Genomic DNA, 21,421 nt, shown 5'->3' with positions numbered 1-21,421 from the left:
TCCTTTTCTCTCTGCCCCTCCCCTGCTCATTCTCTGTCACTCTTTCAGAAATAAATGAATGGGGTGGGAGGGAGAGAAGGGTGGGAGATGGACACTGAGGAGGGCACCTGTTGGGATGAGCACTGGGTGTTGTATGGAAACCAATTTGACAATAAATTTCATATTATAAATAAATAAATGAATAAATAAATAAATAAATAAATAAATAAAATATTAAAAATAAAATAATGAATAAATAAATTGATTAATTAATTAAAATAAAATAAACATTAAAAAAACTACCAAAAAGCTAGAACAAGAATATTGTATCAGTTTGGCCCTCTTAGTTACATTTCTTCAGATCAAAGTACTCACTTCTTTGCCCACATGGTACAACAATGGGCAAAGAAACATCACATTCAATGGACTGGGCTTATCATATTCCTTTTTCCCCTTAAGGAGTAGATTAATAGGCAATTATAACTGGACTAAACACAACAACTACTTTAAAAGATGCAGGGAGGACAATGGATTGAAGGATTTGTTTACAAACCTCTAACTTGTGTTTTGCATCTTAACATGAGGGAGACTGAAGTTGGGTCTCTATTAGACAAATTGTTATGCTTTTACAGTGGAAGTAGGGAAAAGAGAGTGGGGGATAATAGAGAAACAAAGACAAACTTTCCATAGTTTATGACGATTTTCTTTTTTAATGCTGTCTTAGTCTGCTTGGGCTGTTATAACAAAATACATACACTGAGTGGCTTATGTACAACAGAAATTATTTTTCATAGTTCTAGAGGCTTGAAGTCAGAGATCACAGTGTCAGCATGCTTGAATTCTAATGAGGGCCCTCTTCCAGTTTGCAAACTACTGATTTCTCATTGCATCCTCACAAGGCACAGAGCAGATAGCAATAATCTCCCTCATGATTTTTATACAGGCACTAATCCCATTTATGAGGAAGGACCCCTCATCTAATCCTAATCACTTCCCAAAGGCCCCACCTCCCAGTACCATCACATTGAAGGGAGGGCTTTTTGTTTTCATTTTCGTTTTTAAGTAGGTTTCATGCCCAGTGTGGAACCCAATGCGGGACTCAAACTCACAACTCTGATATCAAGACCTGACCTGAGATCAAGAGTCAGAGGCTTAACCGACTGAGCCACCCAGGTGCCCCAGGGGAGGGTTTTGAAATAAATTTGGGGGGTGGGGATGGACACAAACAATCAGTCCATAACAAACGAACTGGGCTGCTCATCCCTGGACTGGATATAAAATTAAGGGCTCCCAAGGCCGATAATCTAAAACAAGGTAATGTCTACCAATTTAAACCTAATGCAAGAATTTCAGTGAGATTGATGGGATAGACTATCCCTTCCCCCACTCTGGAAGATAAGACTAACTCTGCAAATGTTTTGTTGCCTAGGAGACAGGATAGCCCCATTTTCTCTACTTAGTCTGATCCCCTACACTTGGAACGGCCTGAAAGGCAAATCCAAACATGTCTCATCTTGTTATCAGATACATGGACTAACCTACTGGCTGGGACAGAGAGAATTTTAGGAAGAAAGGTTTGGCTTAAAATTAATGATTAATGAAAGAAAAGTAAAATTATTGCTGAGGGGAAAGGAGCCAATAAATGCCTTTTACAAAACAGGGCGAAATCTAACAATTCTAGTGAGGCTTAGAAAGAATGATATTCTGTCTTAGCTGAAGGACCCTGCCAAAACCTTCTCTCTTTTGAAGAGCCAGGAAATGAGCTGAAGAGAAAAAAACAAACAGACAACCTTCCAAGAGTGGTCTACTTTCTCAAAATGAATGAAGAAAGTTGAGAGTTCTAACTATGACTATATTAAAAAATACGAATGTGGCTATATCTTTGGTTTTTGTTTCACAGGACATTATTCCTACAGAGGAAAATTGGACTAAGAAGAGGGAGACTTGATTAATGATAGATTGATCATGGTTAGTAATGTTTCAGCAGATGTATACTTTAATGTTCAGATAGTTCTTGGGAATGCAAGCTGGTGCAGCCACTCTGGAAAACATTATGGAGGTTCCTCAAAAAACTAAAAATAGAACTACCCTATGACCCAGCAATTGCACTACTAGGCATTTATCCACGGGATACAGGTGTGCTGTTTCAAAGGGACACATGCACCCCCGTGTTTATAGCAGCACTATCGACAATAGCCAAAGTATGGAAAGAGCCCAAATGTCCCTCGATGGATGAATGGATAAAGAAGATGTGGTATATATATACAATGGAGTATTACTCGGCAATCAAAAAGAATGAAATCTTGATATTTGCAACTACATGGATGGAACTGGAGGGTATTAGGCTAAGTGAAATTAGTCAGTCAGAGAAAGACAAAAATCATATGACTTCACTCATATGAGGACTTTAAGAGACAAAACAGATGAACATAAGGGAAGGGAAACAAAAATAATATAAAAACAGGGAGGGGGACAAAACAGAAGAGACTCATAAATATGGAGAACAAACTGAAGGTTACTGGAGGGTTTGTAAGAGGGGGGATGGGCTAAATAGGTAAGGGGCACTAAGGAATCTACTCCTGAAATCATTGTTGCACTATATGGTAACTAATTTGGATGTAAATTTTAAAAAATAAAATAAAAAAATAAAATTCAGATAGTTCTAGATTAGGGAAGCAGAAGAATTATAAAGTCAGCATAAAAATTTATGCTGGTATTATTTAGTGGTTTAGTTGCTGCTTGAATTCCTATCACCTCCTCACTGATTATTGCAAATGTCTAGAATCTATGTTTGACTTTCAATTCTAAGGCAAGTTAATTTCTATAAAAATAAGGATAATTGCTTTGTTGTAAAAAGGTCTTGACCACAGATTAGGGTGGTGGACTGTACTCCAACAGTTGATTCCAACAGGGCAGAAATGAGCCTGAACTGTTTTGCTAAAGTTCCTGCATGGCACTGACCCCCTGGTCAAGGCATGAAACACATTGATTAATAGTGTTGTTTTGTAACCATGGGTCTGAGGAGTTTTGGTATATTTGTGATTTGTACCACTTTGTCAACAAGGGATTACTAACATCAGTGAGACCAGTGCTTTATAGCTGGTCTCAGCTCTGCTATTGAGACTGGTTATTTAGCAGGAATACATCTACATGACCAGTAAAATGCAATAAACTCCACCTAAGATTCCATTTTGGACCTTTTGCTTCCATGATATTCTGTGTCCACATCTGTGTTTCCTGATCTGAGAGAGAAACCTCATCTGGTCTCAACCCTTATGGAGGGCAAACAAAGCCTCTGGCCTCTCTGGCCTCTCTGGACCCCTAACATTGAAGGAAACTTTGCTGTGATGCAATCCTTATTTTAATGCCATCGACACATTCTTTTTTTTTAAATAGGCTGTAAATTTGTAAGGATCATCATTTTGAAACTTGTGAGTCTTTTTTTTTTTAATTTTTTTTAACGTTTATTTATTTTTGAGACAGAGAGAGACAAAGCATGAATGGGGGAGGGGCAGAGAGAGAGGGAGACACAGAATCGGAAGCAGCCTCCAGGCTCCGAGCAGTCAGCCCAGAGCCCAATGCGGGGCTCGAACTCACGGACCGCGAGATCTTGACCTGAGCCGAAGTCGGACGCTTAACCGACTGAGCCACCCAGGCGCCCCAACTTGTGAGTCTTCTTAAGCAATAAAACACTGTTTAACTATTACTGTTAGTGCATGTGTAGTGCATGTATAGATATTACACATTAACTAAAAGTATTCTTAAAAACTATACTTTTTTTTTTTTAGAGAGAAACAGTGAGAGAGAGTGCACAAGCAGGAGAAAGAGAGAATATTATTTTTTTTTAACGTTTATTTATTTTTGAGACAGAAAGAGAGCATGAATGGGGGAGGCTCAGAGAGAAGGAAACATAGAATCGGAAACAGCTGTCAGCACAGAGCCCCACGCGGGGCTCCAACTCACAGACTGCGAGATCATGACCTGAGCCGAAGTTGGCCGCTTAACCGACTGAGCCACCCAGGTGCCCCGAAAGAGAGAATCTTAAACAGGCTTCATGCTCAGCCTGGAGCCAACTCAGGGCTCAGCCTCACAATGGTGAGATCATGACCTGAGCAAAACCAAGAGTCAGCCACTCAACCGACTGAGCCTTCCAGGAGTTCCCCCAAAAGATATTCTAAGAAAATCAGGGCATGCATTTAGGGTATCATCAGGGATAAGAAATGAGAGATGCCTAGCTGGCATTGGTTAAGTGTCTGATTCTTGATTTTGGCTCAGGTCATGGTCTCACCATTAGTAGAGTGGGTTCAAGCCCTGAAGCTAGTTCCGTGCTTCTGTACATGCTCTCTCCCTCCCTTTCTCTCTCTCTCAAAATAAATAGATGAACTTAAAAAATAAAATAAAAGATAAGAAAGGAAATAAAGGATGACAAAAAAGATGTAATATTACCTAATTTAGGGGAAACATAATAAGCAGAATATTTTGACTGCAGAACCCTACTACTTAAGAGGGGGTCAAAACTGTTCCAGTTCCAATTAGAACCATCCTCAAAACAGCTGTTTATTTGAAATTAAAATGTTTGACTAAACTTCCAACTACTATTATATCATACTGTGGTTGGCCAAGAGTATGACCAGAGTCCAGAAAATGATTTTATGGTATTTAAACATCTAATCCTGGAGTTTCCCCTAACTCCAAGCTAAAGGCACCATGGTTAATGTCTAAAATGAGACAATGGGGAAATTTAAGAGGTATTAATGAATAAATTGGTATGTTCAGTGAAATATTTTGTAGCATCCCACATGAATTGAAATGGGATGAATTTGGAAACCCTCCCATGAAAAATTTTCAGTTCTTAAATATAAGTTGTCTAGGACTAGGGCAAAAGTTTTGAGTGAGCATAAGATCAGGTTAGATCCAGCAGATAAGAATGAAAAAGAGATAGCTTTTGACAATATTTTGAAAGCACAGTGGGAAAGCAAAGAAATCTTACCCTCAAATTATTGAAACCAATGTATTTGTATCTGAACCAGGGACAAAATCTAGGACAAAGTTTTCCCAAACAGAATGATCTATATGGGTGGAGGCCTGCTTTTCCTACTGGAAGACTGACCCTACTTTCAAACATAATTTAGGACCTGATATCATTTTCAACAATTAAATCATAGGACTACTGAGTAATATAAGACAGACACTGTGGTTGTTTAATGACTGAATAAACATGACACAGAAAAAGAACACACAGTCCTTGGCTTTGGTAAATAGTTCTCCACCCAAATACTGGAAATCACATAAGTGGCAACTGCCATTAAATTATGAATGATTCTGTACACCAATTACTTATAAGCAGAGTAGATAGATCATCAGGGACAGTCTAAAATAAAACCCGATGGTCATTAGCCAGCAATAGTTGAGTATTTTTGATGTGCCAGCTCTTGTGCTGTGTGTTAGGTATAATATGTAACTCACAATAATGCGATAGGTAACATTATTATTATTACCTTTTCACAGATGAGGAAACTGAGAATCATAAAGTCACTCCAGCCTTCTGACTTCAGACCGTAGTTTAATGAACTGTGCAGAGGGACTAGTAGCAGCAATGGAGGAAGATGATCTGAAAAGCAAAAAGCAGCTCACTAGACTTTAATCACCAAAAATGATTACTTCAAATGAAGGATTCATACTATCCCTTCTTCTATACATTATGCATAATGTCTATGAATCACAACATCAGTTAAATTTCTACTTTTATAAAGTATTTTCTTTTATTCTTCACTCATTCATTTCTTTCTTCTTCTTCTTCTTCTTCTTCTTCTTCTTCTTCTTCTTCTTCTTTTCTTCTTCTTCAATATCATCATCATCCAGTGTTAACTGTAAATTGTGCATTGCACTAATATACTAAATCTTAATAAAATAATCAACCAATCAAAAAGTCCTTACCTTCTATTTCCTAGTATGCTGAGGATTTTAACAAATGCCCACTTCCCTTCAGTAAAGCAAAACAATCCCTGCCTACACAAATTTTGACAAGATGCTGCACAATACAAAATAATGCAAAATAAAAATGTGTAAAACAGAGACTGAGAGCTAAGAGGGGATTCTTTGATTTTCTTTCTTGTATCCAAAAGGTATACACATTTAAACTCATATTCTGAGAGGAAAAAAGTAACAAGAGAACCACTAAACTGACATCATATAAGGCAGACTTTTTCAAATGCAACAGACAGGCATCTAATACTTTTAACTGAGATTTTACATTTTAACTGTTTTTGTTATATTAATAGTAAATATGCTTCAAGCAACATTTCTGAAGTCACCAGTGTACTCAGGAGATGCTTTTAGTGGTTTTCCTAGGAAAAAATAGTTTTTAGGTTTTTTTTTTTAATGTCTTATTATTTATTTTTGAGAGAGAGAGAGAGAAACTGAACGTGAGTCGGGGAGGGACACAGAGAGGGAGACACAGAATCTGAAGCAGACTCCAGGCTCTATGCTGTCAGCACAGAGCCCGTCGCGGGGCTGGAACCCATGAACCACGAGATCATGACCTGAGCCAAAGTCGGACGCTTAACCAACTGAGCCACCCAGGCACCCCCTAAGAATAGTTTATAGTTTAAAAATATTTTTGTTGGGGTGCCTGGGTGGCTCAGTTGTTTAAGTATCTGATTCTTGATGTCAGTTCACATAGTGATCTCACAGGTTGTGAGATGGATCCCTGCCTAGGGCTCTGTGCTGACAGCCTGGAGCCTCCTTGGGATTCTCTCTCTCCCTTTCTCTCTGCCCCTTCATGCTCATACTTGCGCTCTCTCTCTCTCTCAAAAAAAAAAATTAAGTTTTTTTGTTAAATGCAACACCAACACTTGAATATAATTAAGATCCATAGTTCTTCAAGTGTTCTTGCTTTTGGTTACACTTTTCCGTATACATTCATACAATGTGCTTTATTAGCCAAATATCCTACCATAATCAATCAGCAGGTAATTACTGAGCATTTGACATTTAAAAGACTCTGATGGACACTGTGAAAGAGAAAGGGAATAGATGACAGGGCATTTGCCTGTGAAGAACTACGCTGAGTGAGAGACGTAAGAAAAACAAATGAAGAAGGAACTTTTAAAACATTCATCCCATGGCTATGGAGAAGCTGTTACTACCCTGGTTCCACAAATACCTGCCCCTCTGGCCACACCTCACTTTCTTTTGCTGGTTCCCATCACTCAGCATTGATCTTTTAACATAACTCTTCCTCAATGTTCTCTTGTTCTTCTCACTATACACGGTCATCCTAAATGATCGCAATTCTTCCGTCTTCAAATTAACGTCAATGCAAATAACTCCCAAATCTGTATCTCTTTATGCTGTGGAATCACATTTCCAAGTGCCTGTTGGTTCACTCCAATGGACTTTGTGGTTATTTCCTCTACATGCATCATACCCCAGGTCCAGAGGTAGGCTTCATTGGGCTAAGAATCTTATTCAACCCCTTTGCTAGTTATTGATTTAAAAGAGCACAAAGCATTCTTTTTGGTCTCAGGGAATGATTTAGTGCTGGGCATGAAATTTAATCTAGGCATTGACAGGAGAAGAAACAGAGCCACATGTAGAGATGGACTCTTATTTCCCCAAATAGTGTAAGGCAGGAAATGTTTTTTTCTCCTATATAGGTTCTTTGGCTAGTCTAATAATGAAATTGACATTAGACAGATGAGCAGGAGAAAAATTTAATTTCATACTTACAGGAGTTCACAAAAATATCAGACTCAAAGAAGTGACCAAAGCAGGCAGGTTTTATACCTTTTATTTTATTTTTATTTTGTAATGTTTGTATTTATTTTTGAGAGAGAGAGAGAGAGACAGAGTGTGAGTGGGTGAGGGGCAGAGAGAGAGGGAGACACACATCCCGAAGTAGGATCCAGGCTCCGAGCTGTCAGCACAGAGCCTGACTTGGGGCTAGAACTCACGAGCTGTGAGATCATGACCTGAGCCAAAGTCAGACTCTTAACTGAGCCACCCAGGAGCCCCTATCTTATATATTTTTTAATGTTTATTTTATTTTTGAGAGGGAGAGAGCATAAGCCAGGGAGGGGCAGACAGGGCAGGGGACAGTGGATCCAAAGCAAGCTCCACGCTGACAGCAGCAAGCCTGATGTGGGGCTCAAACCCACGAGCTGCAAGATCATGACCGGGGCCAAAATCAGATGCTCAACTGATGGAACCACCCAAGCACCCCAGTTTTTATACCTTTCAGACAGAGACAATAAATTTGTGAAGAATTGAAAAGACAAAGAAGTGTGGGCTCAGAGTAGCAAATTCATGAAGAAATAACTAGGTTTGTTTCTATAAACTTCTTGGCCCAGAATGTCTTATCTCTGGCAATAAGAATCGCTTTCTACCCTCCAAATGCAAGGAGCGTATGCTTCACATGGGGAATTGTTTTCCGTCTTTAGAGGGACAGAGGATCAGAGTCTCTTTCTTACACTGGTTGTTTCTTAAGTAACTTTAATTCAAAATAATCAAGATGCCAAAGTGGTGTATTTGGGGGCAGTGTGCCCCAAACCCTATCAAGTCTTGTGCAAGTATGAGGCCAGAAAACTTGCAGCAATCTTAAAAACCAGCCTAAGTAAGAGACTGATACAAGGAAGAGAACAGAGGTGAGAGAAGGGAAATGGAACTGGAGATACTTTAGGTCAACCCTGAAGCCCATCCCACCTCTGGATTTCTGATTTGGGAACCAAATGTTGTCCTTATTATTCCAGCCTATTTGAGTAAAGTTTTATGCTGCTTGCAGCCAAAATAATTCTAATTGACATATTCATCTAAATAGGTCCCTTACTGGCACCACATTCCAAGATATCGAGAACTGAATTCATCAAATTTTCTCCCAAACCTACTCCTCATTTTGTATTTCCACTGTTGCTTAATGGACTCATCATGGACATGATCACTTAAGCTAGAAATCAGTTATTTGGGATTTCTCTCTCTTTCACAACCATATTGTTCTGTAGTTTCTGCCTCCACAGTCTATCTCACCTCAGCTCCTTCTTTTCATCCCTTATTGTCATCTCCCATGGCCATCACCTGTGACCTATAATATTGTAATACTTCCTAACTGGAGTTTCCCAAGTTTTATCTTTCCTCTTCTTTCAATTCATTCAACATGTTTCTTTCTGCCGGTAACTTTTAAAGTAGAGATAGAGTGGGGAAAACATTTTTAAAAAGAAAAAGAAAAAAAAATGATGCCATAACTTTGCAGAAATTCCAATGGATTTCCATTACCTATAACAGCATTTTCTAAAATGTGTTCCACAGAACAATAGTCCTGGGGAAATATCAAAGAAAGGGTTTTGTGATCAAATACATTTAGGAATTTCATCTATGGGAGCCAAATTCTGAGATAGCTCTCAGTGATCCTTTCTGTCTCTGGGTACTTATTTCCTTCTGTGGTGCCCTCCCACACTGTATCAGGGTTGGTTTATGTGAACACTAGAATATGGTAGAAGTGATGGTATGTCACTCCAAGGTTAGGTCATAAAGTCTAATCTCTCTGTTGGTCTTTCTTGGATCATTCATCATGGGGAAGCTAGTTGCCATTTCATGCAAAGAGGTCCATGTGGCAAAAAACCAAGGCCTTAAACCAACAGCTAGAATCTACTTGATGGGATTATACTCTTTTTCTACTGGAGTGTTTAAAAGAACAATGGTGGAAGAGCCCTTTCCTCCTTACCAATGCAGATTAAGACAACAGACTCTGGTGAAATAGAGAAATAATTATTTACAAAGGAAACTATAATATACAAGAGGCAAGAGTTAACATACCATCTAACTTGAGCTTTCCTTTGCATTCCAGAAGGGAAAGCACCCAAAGACTTCGTTTGGATAGAGACTTCATGGGGCCCTTTCCTTCATTCCTAAAAGAACAGTCCAGCCTCTTACCCCTGCCTCTTCAAGATAGTCCTACAACCCCATACTTTCCTTGGGAGAAAACCTGTTCCTGCTTCTTCCATAGGAAAAGATTTCTTCCCCTGGAACTTTCTCCCTCCATCTGCCTCAGTCTGCCTATTATTTCAAAAAGGGACTGTAAGAGTAGAAAGAAGTCAGCACAAGTCACTATAAAAAGGCTGATAATATTGCATATCACTACTTACCTGCTTCTGTTAGGCAAGAATTTTTCACCAATGGGGTACCCAGTCTTATTGACTCTGGTCTCAAGTAATTTTCTGAACTTCAACTAGGTGAGCAGCAACACTGCCAGTCCCTTATTTATAAGGGTCATTTATAAGGTAAGTATGTCTCCGAAGGATTTGCATTAATGGTTTTTCCTGAAGATATCAAAGTCTAAATTCATACCGAAGAAAGAATGTGTCCTCTATTATCAAGACTCCCCATTGTTTTGGTTGCCTGGGTGGCTCAGTGGTTAAGCATATGACTTTGTCTCAGGTCATGATCTCCCAGTTCTTGAGTTCGAGTCCCGTGTCAGGTGAGTTTGAGTCCTGAATTGGGTGAGCACAAGCCCTGCTTTGGGTGAACCCCACCTCTCTCTCTCTCTCTTTCTCTCTCTCTTTCACACTCCCCCTTCTGGGATTCTCTTTCTCTCTTCCCTCGCTCAGTTGAGCCCTCTCTCTCTCAAAAATTAAGATATAAAACATGATTCTCTGAGAGTTCATAGTTTGATATAAGATTGATTATTGAGAAATTGTTTGGCCAGGTGTTCTAACCCTGCAGGCTAAACCTCAATTTGCTAAATGAGCCTCTTTGATTTCCTAGTCCTCAAAGCACAATTAATAAAATTTTCTCAGAGTCTTGAGCCATGATTTCCTGGGCTCTTAAGCATACAATATCTGATTTGGAAAAATATGTGATCTTTAATTCCTGTTTCCCTCCCTAAATCAATTTCAAAGATAGACTAATGGAAGTCAACCTCAAGATCCTCTTTAAAACTAGTTCAAATCCTAAGCAGCCAGCTCTATGCCATCTCCTCCTGGTTTTCCTTTAATTGCCAAGAATTAAAAGGTTCAGAAGGCTTTTTTTTTTTCCAGAGAAAGAGAGAGAAAAAGAAAACAAAATTAACAACAACAATTGAATCTCAGCTATTGTGGAACGTAAAGTCCCAAGATTTTAAGAAAAAGAAGGCTCTAGGGGCACCTGGCTGGCTCAGGAGAGCTCGGTAGAGCATGTGATTCAGGTTGTGAGTTTGAGCCCCATGTTGGATGCAGAGCTTACTTTAAAAAAAAGAGCATCTAACCAAATAGTCCAGGCCAATCTAGTTCTCCATCATTCAGATTCCCTTCAATTCCTTAGTAAGTCTCAACCAAGTGTTCAGACATAATCATCTAGTGAGGCATAAGCAGGACATTTGTCTACCCCCCTTCCTACCAACGTACTGTCGAACAGTATTTGCACTTCCATGGTAACTCCAGCCCCGCCCCCCTTGTCCTCCCTCATTATGGATTTGATGCATTTCCAGTTTCTTTCTTGTAAGGTACAGTTGAGAGAAATAGGATGGCTGAGATTGGAAAGAAGAGCCAGTGCAGACCTACAGAGCCACTGATTAATTATAATTAGAATTTTTCAAAGTAACATGATGGAGAGCCATGACATGGAAAATAGTTCCCATATATTATGTTGTACAAAAGAAACTTGCTTTGACCTCATTTTCTTCTCATTATCCCTTTTTTTCCTTTATCGCTTTTTGCAGGTTTTTGTTGCTGTCTTCTTTTTATTGGATTTACATTTTTCATTGTGTCCTTTATCTTGGCAGTTCTCCTTCCCACCACCACCCTTTTTTTTACACTGCTTAGTACACTGTAGAAATGTATATTTCTAAATTTGTTATACTGCACTTTTTGTTCTTGAATAGATACTGGGGAAGAGGAGTTCAGGATATGAGAAATTTGTGTTATGTTCATTTTCTGCCTCAGTAGAGAAATAGTGCCTTCTAGTGTTTGCAGTAACATTTTGTATTTGCACCATTTCCATTCTGAAAAGTAAACCAATGTTTTTACTTTTTGTATTTCTTTTATTTATTAAATATATTGATAATATTATCATTTTATTTTAGGGACTTAAAATTCAGTATCATAAAACATTTTTTTAATGAGATGATGATATCTAACTAAGTAAAAGGATTAGAAAAAATGTATTTTACATAGTGCATTCCCCATTTAGCCGCCAGCAGTCACCAACGGGTGAGGAAACAAGTCACAAAATATGATTCATAATACTGCCAAACCACAAATAAAGAACTGCAAAAATTCGATGCTTGAAGCCCCGTGAACAGGAAATGTTACAGAGAGGTTATTCAAACTTTCTCTTGCTCAAGTTATTCAAACTTTCTATTGCTCCTTTCAGGAGTTATTTGATTGACGTGTCTTCCTTGGTTCTGCTGCTCCTAAGTCACCTCTATTTCTCCTAGAACTGGCCATATTCTTTGGGAGAAGAGCTGTGCTCTCAGAGAAACAGATATATACCTTAAGAGATTTATCAGTTGTGAGAACTTAGCCATTGTCCAGTATTTCCCAACTTCCTATGGTTGGATAAGCATTCCCTGAAACGGATTCTCACTTGTTAACTTTTACGAAAATGTGAGGATAAGTGTGTGCATGTGTATATCCATGGTATTTTTTTTTTTTTTTTACTGTTTTATTTATTTTTGAGACAGAGAGAGACAGCATGAGCAGGGGAGGGGCAAAGAGAGAGGGAGACACAGAATCCGAAGCAGGCTCCAGGCTCTGAGCTGTCAGCACAGAGCCCGACGCGGGGCTCCAGCTCACAAACTGTGAGATCATGACCTGAGCAGAAGTTGGACGCTTAACCGACTGAGCCACCCAGGCGCCCCATCAATGGTATTTTATTGGGGTTCTCTAGATACACAGATACAGATATAGATATACAGATATCTATACATATATAGTTACATGTGTCTATATATGTATCCATATAAATACATATCCTAAGAGTTGTTTCTATATATTTATATATATATATTTTTTTTAATTTTTTTAATGTTTATTTATTTTTGGGAGACAGAGACAGAATACCAGCAGAGGAAGGTCAGAAAGAAAGGGAGACACAGAGTCTGAAGCAGGCTCGAGGCTCTGAGCTGTCAGCACAGAGTCTGATGCACGACTTGAACCCACGAACTGGGAGATCATGACCTGAGCCGAAGTCGGACGCTAACCAATTGAGCCACTCAGGTGTCCCTACACATTTCTATTTATAAAGAGATTTATTATAAGCAATTTGCTCATGCAATTAAGGGGGCTGACAAGACCCAACATCTGCAGGGTGAGTTAGCAATCTGGAGACTGGGGAGAGCCAATGGTAGGGTTCCAGTCCAAGTTCAAAGGCCTGAGAACCAGGAGAGCCAATTTTCATTTCCAATTCAAAGGCTGGCTGGCTTGAGACCTAGGAAGAGTTGATGTGTCAGTTTGAGTCTGCAGGCATAAAAAATTCTCCTTCACTTGAGAGAAAGTTAACCTTTTTGTTTTAGTCAAGTCCTTCAACTGATTGGATGAGAACCACCCACATTTGTGTGGGAATGTGCTTTACTTAGTCTATTGATTCAAATGCTAATCTCGTAAGAAACACCTTCACAGATACACCCAAAATAATATTTTACCAAATATCTGAGCACCCCAAAACTCAATCAAGTAGATACATAAAATCACAGGTATTATCAACATATATAAATTAAAATATGTTTATTTCTTTGTCCTCCCTACTCTTTAAAATGTTTATAGTATCATTGTTCTAGAACAAATATATCGTTTCAGTATTTGTTATTTGAGTCTTATGAATTTCTTTTTCCAGTCTCTAAATGAGTTATTGTAGACAGTGTCTTTATTTCACAAATAACTGGAAAGAATAGGGTGATAATATTTATCGAGTACCAACCATTTATTTAGGATTAGCTATGTACTTATACATTTGATTTTCACAGCAATCAACTGAAGTACGTAAGATTACTATCATTTTAGAGATGAAGAAGCTGAGACTCAGAGAGGTTAAGTAACTTGCCCCAAAGTGGTAGAATATGCCTCTAGAAGTAGAAACAAATCTTAAAATGTCATATTCTTTTGGGGCATGTGGGTAGCTCAGTCACTTAAGGGTCAGGACTCTTGATTTTGGCTCAGGTCATGATCTCACGGTTTGTGAGTTAGAACCTTACTTGGGGCTCCATGCTGTCAGTGTGGAGCCTGCTTGGGATTCTCTCTCTGCCCTTTCCCTACATGTGTGCTCTCTCTCTCAAAATCAATAAAATAAACTTCAAAAAAATGTCATATTCTTTCTACTCCAACTTGTTACCATTAAAAAGCTATATGACTGAGGCAAACTAATTAATTTTGTCAGGCCTCAGTTTTATTTGCAAAATGAGTACAAACTAGATGATTTCCTTATTCTTTAAGATTTTATTCTTTTTTTTCAACGTTTATTTATTTATTTATTTTTTTGGGGGGGACAGAGAGAGACAGAGCATGAACAGGGGAGGGGCAGAGAGAGAGGGAGACACAGAATCGGAAACAGGCTCCAGGCTCTGAGCCATCAGCCCAGAGCTCAACGTGGGGCTCGAACTCAGGGACCATGAGATCGTGACCTGGCTGAAGTCGGACGCTTAACCGACTGCGCCACCCAGGCGCCCCAAGATTTTATTCTTTAAGTAATTTCTGCACTCAATGTAGGGCTCAAACTCACAACCCCAAGATTAAGAGTCATCTCTACCAACTGAGCCAGCCAGGCATCCCTGAACTAGAGGATTTCTTGGGTCTCAATTGTTAGAGTTCATGGCAGACATTTAAAATTATCTACCCAATATCCATTAACCTATTCTTCCTTGCCAAAAGAATAGGGACAAATTCATTTAGCATACTTCTTTTGGCCTTTCACGTTTACCCTTATTCTTACCTGAATGCAGACATGATACTAAAAGAGAAACATCATGTCCCAATTCCTTGGTGTAATGTTTGTTTTCTACTGTTCTTCTAGATAATGATCTTTTCAACTTCATCCCAGGATCCAGTGTTGACCTTCAAAGTACAATGTGTCTACTCAAGGATAGAAGCAAAATGATTATAGTTGTGCCAAAATAAATATACATATATTTAAAACCATAAGCTTTTCCTTAGTACAGGGAAAACTGCACTGATGTAATTTGGAAAATACAGAGAAATTGGAAATAAGAAAAAAATAGGAAGCCTATTATTCCTTAATCAAGAGAAAGAAGGGGTGCCTGGGTGTCTCAGTTGTTTAGGTGTCTGACTTGATTTTGGCTCAGGTCGTGATCTCATGGTTCGCAAGATCGAGCCCCACACCAAGCTGTGCACGGACAGCATGGAGCCTGCTTGGGATTCTCTCTCTCTCCCCTTCTCTCTCTGCCTCTCTCTTTCTCTCTCTCTCAAAAATAAACTTTAGAAAGAAGAAATCAGAAATTTTGCTGGTCATCGTGGAATAATCAAGTGTAAAACTGCAATAAACATATTTAGCAACTACTTTCAGACAGTATACAATTAATTGCATAGACTGCAGTTTCTCAGAGAAAGAAAATTCATGAGGTGAGTCTCATGATTGACCAGCTCTCTGCCTAGGGAAAACTTCCTAACTATAGTGCAGATAGCTTGAGTCTGAGCAGAGCATAGGAACCCTACTGAACTGAGGAGGCAGGCATGAGAGTGTGTGGCCTCTGAGTTGGCTAAAATCTCTGAGTTGGGGTGAAGCATTGGAAAGGAACAAGCTGTACAGAAAGGGGGGTTCCAGATACATCTGTATCTATATCTAGCTATACCTATCTCTATCTCTATCTCTATCACTATATATATTTTGTTCCATTGATCTATACAGTGCTACATGCATATACATGCATATATATATATATATATATATATATATATATAGAGAGAGAGAGAGAGAGAGAGAGAGAGAGAGAGAAAGATCTAGATCTAGGTATATAAATGTATATAGCTATATGTCTCCTGTCTATCAACACAGAAAAAGCATTTGGTAAAATAAAATAACCATTCATGACATAAATTTTCATCAAATTAAGAATAGAAATGTTCATAGTCTAAGTATAAATGTACAAAAACTGCAGCTAGTAGCACACTTGTTGATGGACAAAGGACTGCTTTCCCTCTAAGACTAGGCATAAAGATAGGATATCCACATGCAACACATCTAGTATTATTGTATTAGAGGTCTTAGCTAATGTAACAAGGCAAGAAAAAAAGATACAGAGATTCAAAAGGAAAAAGTAAAACGGTTTCTATTCACAGATCACATGATTGCTTGCTTGCATAGAGAATCTTAGGGAATATACCAAAAAAGTGCTATAATTAATAAACAAATTTAGTAGGGAAGCACGGTTAAAGAATCACTTGTATGTCAATATACTAGCAACAAACCACTGGGAAAAAAATGTAATGCTATTTATAATAGCATTTTAAAATAACATAATTATTAAACTAAAAAAAAATAACATAATTAGAAACAAATTTAACAAAAGATATCCAAGGCTTCTTCACTAAAAAAAGGTAAAGCCTGACTAAGAGAAATTAAGGATGTAAATAATAGAAAAATGCATTCAGGGACTGAAAGATCCAAAATTGTTAAGATGTTAGTTGTGCCCAAATTGATCTATAAAATCAATGCAATCTTTTTAAAAAATGTCTATTTATTTGTTTTTGAGAGAGAGAGAGAGAATGCACAACTTGAGGAGGGGCAGAGAGAGAGAGAGAGGGAGACACAGAATCAAAAGCAGGCTTCAGGCTCTGATCTGTCAGCACAGAGCCTAACGTGAGGCTTGAACCCACAAACTGTGAGATCATGACCTGGGTCAAAGTCAGACGCTCAACTGACAGAGCCACCCAGGCGCCTCTAAAATCAATGCAATCTTAATCAAAGTCTCTGAAGGCTCTTGGGAGAAATAGACAAGCTGATTTTTAAATTTGTATGGAAATGCAAGAAACTAAGATAACCAAAACAATTCGGGCGAACTTGTTATTTCAGCATTATTTGTTGAAAGACTTTCCTTCCCCCCATTGAATTGCTTTGATGCCTTTGTCAAAAATAATCTTGTAAGTGTGGATCTATTTGGGGGCTATTTTGTTCCATTGATCTATTTATTGATTTTATGCCAGTACAACACTATCTTGATTGGTCTATATTAAGATGGTTGTTTCTATGACTGGTTCTAGAGGCTGTAGCCCACAGGACAAGTACTCAGGAAAGGAAGGTGGGTGTGATGTGAGAGAGGCAAGAACAAACTTAAATTTGTGAGGTTGAGCTGGATATCAATAGGATGGATTGGAACTCAGGTGGGCCTTTCATCACCTCAAAGCTTGTACCTTTAATGATGGGGGTGTAATGCAAGGAATCCATCTGGTGCCTTTTATCTAAGAGCTATTTGCCCAGGAGGTGATGAAGCTGAAGGAGATCTGGCAGGAGCTAGAGTTGCTTACACCAGCAGGTGAGCCAACAGAGATACCTGTAACACTTGCTGGTGCTCTGCACCAACATTACAAGTATGTGAAGAAGATGGCTGCTACTTCATTTCTCATGCAAAAAAATAATCCCTCATGGCCCTGGAACTACGTGTTGGGCCACCATTCTCCATAGTTCCCTCACTTTTCTGTACCTTTTCAGAGCAAGAGCAGTGTCAGACCTTATCTTGGAATATCTTTTAAAAGATATTTGTAGGGGCGCCTGGGTGGCGCAGTCGGTTAAGCGTCCGACTTCAGCCAGGTCACGATCTCGCGGTCCGTGAGTTCGAGCCCCGCGTCGGGCTCTGGGCTGATGGCTCAGAGCCTGGAGCCTGTTTCCGATTCTGTGTCTCCCTCTCTCTCTGCCCCTCCCCCGTTCATGCTCTGTCTCTCTCTGTCCCCAAAATAAATAAATGTCAAAAAAAAATTAAAAAAAAAAAAAAGATATTTGTATAGTGAACAGTCCCAAAAGAAAGATAAAGGGGCACCTGGGTGGCTGAGTCATTTATTTAAGTATCTGACTCTTGATTTCAGCTCAGGTCATAATCTCACAGTTCATGGGATGGAGCCCCTTGTCAGGCTTAGCACTGACATCTAGAAGCCTGCTTGGGATTCTCTCTCTCCCTCTCTCTCTGCCCCTCCCAACCCCTGCCAGCTTCTCTCTTTCTTTCAAAATAAATAAACTTAAAAAAAAAAGAAAGAAAGAGATAGCGTTTTCCTCTGGGACAGAGGGCAGATTTATTTGCTGTACAATATAGTAAGAAAATAATGTAGTAATGACACCTTCCAAGGCAAAAGTAGGGTGGTTTGCTTGCAGTCCATTATAAAAGATTGGGAGTTTTCCTAAGCTCAAAGTCCTTCAGCTGTGACACAAACCCATTACATGTGTAGCACCCATCCACCTGAGTCTACCTCCATGCCACCCCTGTGGGATTTGGTGGGGGTGGACATGAGAGCAAAGGAACTGTATGAACGTGAAGTTCATGCTGCCTGCTTATGCTGTGAGAAATAAAGTTCTCTATCTCTAACCTGGGTATCTTATGTCTTCTGCCAGATGCATGAACTGTGGCAGATTTTTAAGAGGGCAAAATCTGGAAAATGTAGTTCCGGCTTAGCTGAATTGACACAACACAAATCCACTGCAGAGAGACGAAGGGAGAGAGCAATGAGGGGGGTGGGGAGGAAGGAGTATGTGGTAAAATGTTAACAATTGGTAAATCCAGATGAAGGCTATGTGGGTATTCACAACACTATCTTTCTTTCTTTCTTTCTTTCTTTCTTTCTTTCTTTTAAATATGTAGTGATTTCTTTTTTTTTTTAATTTATTTATTTAGAGAGAGAGAGGGAGAAAGCAAGTGAGCACAAATGGGAGAGGGGCAAAGAGAGAGGGAGAGAGAGAGAGAATCCCAAGCAGGCTCTGTGCTGTCAGTGCAGAGTCCAAAGTGGGGCTCGAACCCACAAACCATGAGATCATGACCTGAGCTGAAACCAAAAATCAGATGCTTATCCAACTTAGCTTTCCAGGTGTCCCTACACTATTCTTTCAATTGAAATTTTACAAAGTAGAAAGTCAAAAGGGGAAAATCACCCAGACCGCTATGCGAGACAGAAGAGTGGGAAGAGTTGAAGCAGGGATATTAGTTAGAAAATCTTAAACACAAACCACAAACCAGAAATCTAGGAGCCATTTGACCAACTTCCTTTCCCACATCTAAACTATTACCAGGTCACAGAGGCAATGTAATCTCCTCATCAGCTTAAATTTTGACATAGTCTCTTTTTCAGTACCAATACTTAGATTAGGGCAAGACTAATAAAACAGCCTCCTAATTGGGGGTCCTGCCTCCAGTCTAGCCCTCTACAAGCAATCCTCCATATTGCTGTCAGGATAATCTTCAAAGATCTTTTCTGACCATGTCATTTCCCCACTCAAAACCCTCTGCGGCCGGGACAAAATTCAATCTCTTTTACACAGCCTACACGAGATCATGATCTGCACCCCACACTTAACTTACACATGCATCAGAACAATGGTCACATCTTTGTTTCCCACGCACATCATCCTCTTGTACATGGTATATCTGCTGCCTGGAATGTCCTTTCCACCTTGGCTTCTTGCTGTGTACCTAGTTATCCTCTCATATTTGGTAACTGCGACATTCACTGGTGCTCTGAGACACTTTCCTAAACCTCACAGTGAGAATTTCCTCCTCTGAACTATTTCACAGCCTTGCACATGCTTCAGTTGTTTCACACAGCACACACTGTTATATTATTTGTTGGCATGACTGTCTTCCCAACGAGGCCATGAGTGCCTTACAGGCAGAGACTGACTCATAGTTGTAATCCAATGCAAAAGACAGAGACGACATGTGGCAGGTGTTCTAGAACAGCTCATTGAAGCAAAGTGAAAATCCTGCCCCTATAAGAGAATTTAGGAAGGGCAGAGAAAATATGAAATACTGAAAATGCCAAGCATAAACTTTGTGTGGCTGAATTCTAAGATGCCCACCCAAAGAGTCAGCTCTGAGTCACTTCTTTTGAAGTTTGAAAACACAGAAATGAAGCAACTGAATGTAGAATTTTAACCACTTACTTTGAAAGAAAAGGTTTCTTGCTAGCTATTTGAAGAAATACAAAATGATGGCAAATATCTTTTTTTTAATAAAATATCTATGGAAATTCCAGTCAAGTATTAAAACATAAGGCTAGTTCACCTCCCCAGAGGGAATGAATAACTTGGAAGAGGGAAAATGGTATCAACAAAATTTCTATTGTTGTCTTTTTCCTGCATTATCATTTTGTACTTTCTGAGAGATGGGACTCAATTTCTATTTCTACCATTTAAAAGGTCCTCCATAGTAATCTAAAAAAGCTGAACTCAAAGAAACAGGGAATAAAGTGGTGGTTGCTAGGGGCTGGGGGTTGGGTGGAGGAGGAAGCGGGGAAATATTGGTCAAAGGTACAAACTTCCAGTTATAAGATTGTCCAGTTCTAGGGGGCTGATGTACAGAATGGTGATTATAGTCAGTAATACCATATTATATGCTTGAGAGTTAAGAGAGTAGATCTTAAATGTCCTCACCACAAAAAGGAAATGGTAATTAAGTGACAGGATGGAGGTGTTAGCTAATTCTTCGGTGGCAATCATTTTGCAATATATAAGTGTTTGTACACCTTAAACTTATGCAATGTTATATGTCAGTTATATGCCAGTGAAGCTGGGGGGAAAAAAGTCTTCATTTTAACAATAAAGCTGTTGAATTACTGCCTGAAACTCTACATTTTAGAAGAAACCTTGTAAATAGGATACTTTATAGTTATTATGTTTATGTAGCAGAACAGCTCTAAAATGCTTTGAAATAGGCAAAATAATTTTTAAAGCAGGGTTTTGTACTAAACTGTCTATGATGTATTTTAATAAATTAATCTAAAAATACTACCTTGTAATAATAGTGTTCAACAGCACCAACACATAAAGGCAGTGTCAGGAAAATTGATGTCCTCAGCAAGAAGAACAAGGAACAGAAGGTGTAATGATAACAGATGACAGAGGACAAAGCAGAATTCATCAGCTCCTACTTGGCTTACATTTTCCATCACAAAGAATTATCCCCAAATTAGGAAAGGTAAGAGCTACATGTGAAAGACAGAATTTTATTCCAAGGCAGGTGAAGATGTAAGAAAGCATCCAGCCATGTACTGCAACTTCACCTCTCTGGTTTAGTGCCAGAATTTGAAATGTGGTGGTAACTTTGTTGGGAATCGGAGAGGGGCCAGAAGACTTGAGATGGACAAATGTCCTCATTTTCTAAAAGAAGAAACTATAAGCCTGTGAACACATTTTTTCCTTGGCAAAATTCTGGAATGGAAAATTAGACAAATGGTTTGTGAATCTCTAAAAAAGTGGTGAAAATAAGGCACAGCATGAATTCACTAAAAAATAAGTGGATCTAAATGAAGTGTTCTACCTTTCT

At 39.0% G+C, this 21,421-nt stretch overlaps 1 long non-coding RNA gene across 5 annotated transcripts in view; it reads left to right on the top strand.

Moving 5' to 3' along the window:
- The window catches only part of LOC111560190, a 29,582-nt gene extending 23,520 nt beyond the window's left edge, over positions 1–6,062 (top strand). For 4 of the 5 annotated variants that reach the window (XR_002741902.2, XR_006597131.1, XR_006597133.1 and 1 more), the window contains 2 exons: positions 1,880–1,947; positions 5,488–6,062. This is a non-coding gene — a long non-coding RNA (uncharacterized LOC111560190). Of the gene's footprint in view, positions 1–1,879; positions 1,948–3,462; positions 3,522–5,487 lie in introns of those variants that run through there. The other variant, XR_002741901.2, reaches the window with a different exon arrangement.
- The last annotated feature ends 15,359 nt before the right edge of the window (positions 6,063–21,421 follow it).

This window comes from Felis catus, chromosome B1 (genome assembly GCF_018350175.1).
Source record: "Felis catus isolate Fca126 chromosome B1, F.catus_Fca126_mat1.0, whole genome shotgun sequence".
NCBI classification, from domain to species: Eukaryota; Metazoa; Chordata; class Mammalia; order Carnivora; family Felidae; genus Felis; species Felis catus.
The sequence above is the reverse complement of the archived record's forward strand: the minus strand, read 5'-3'. Positions and strand labels throughout refer to the sequence as shown.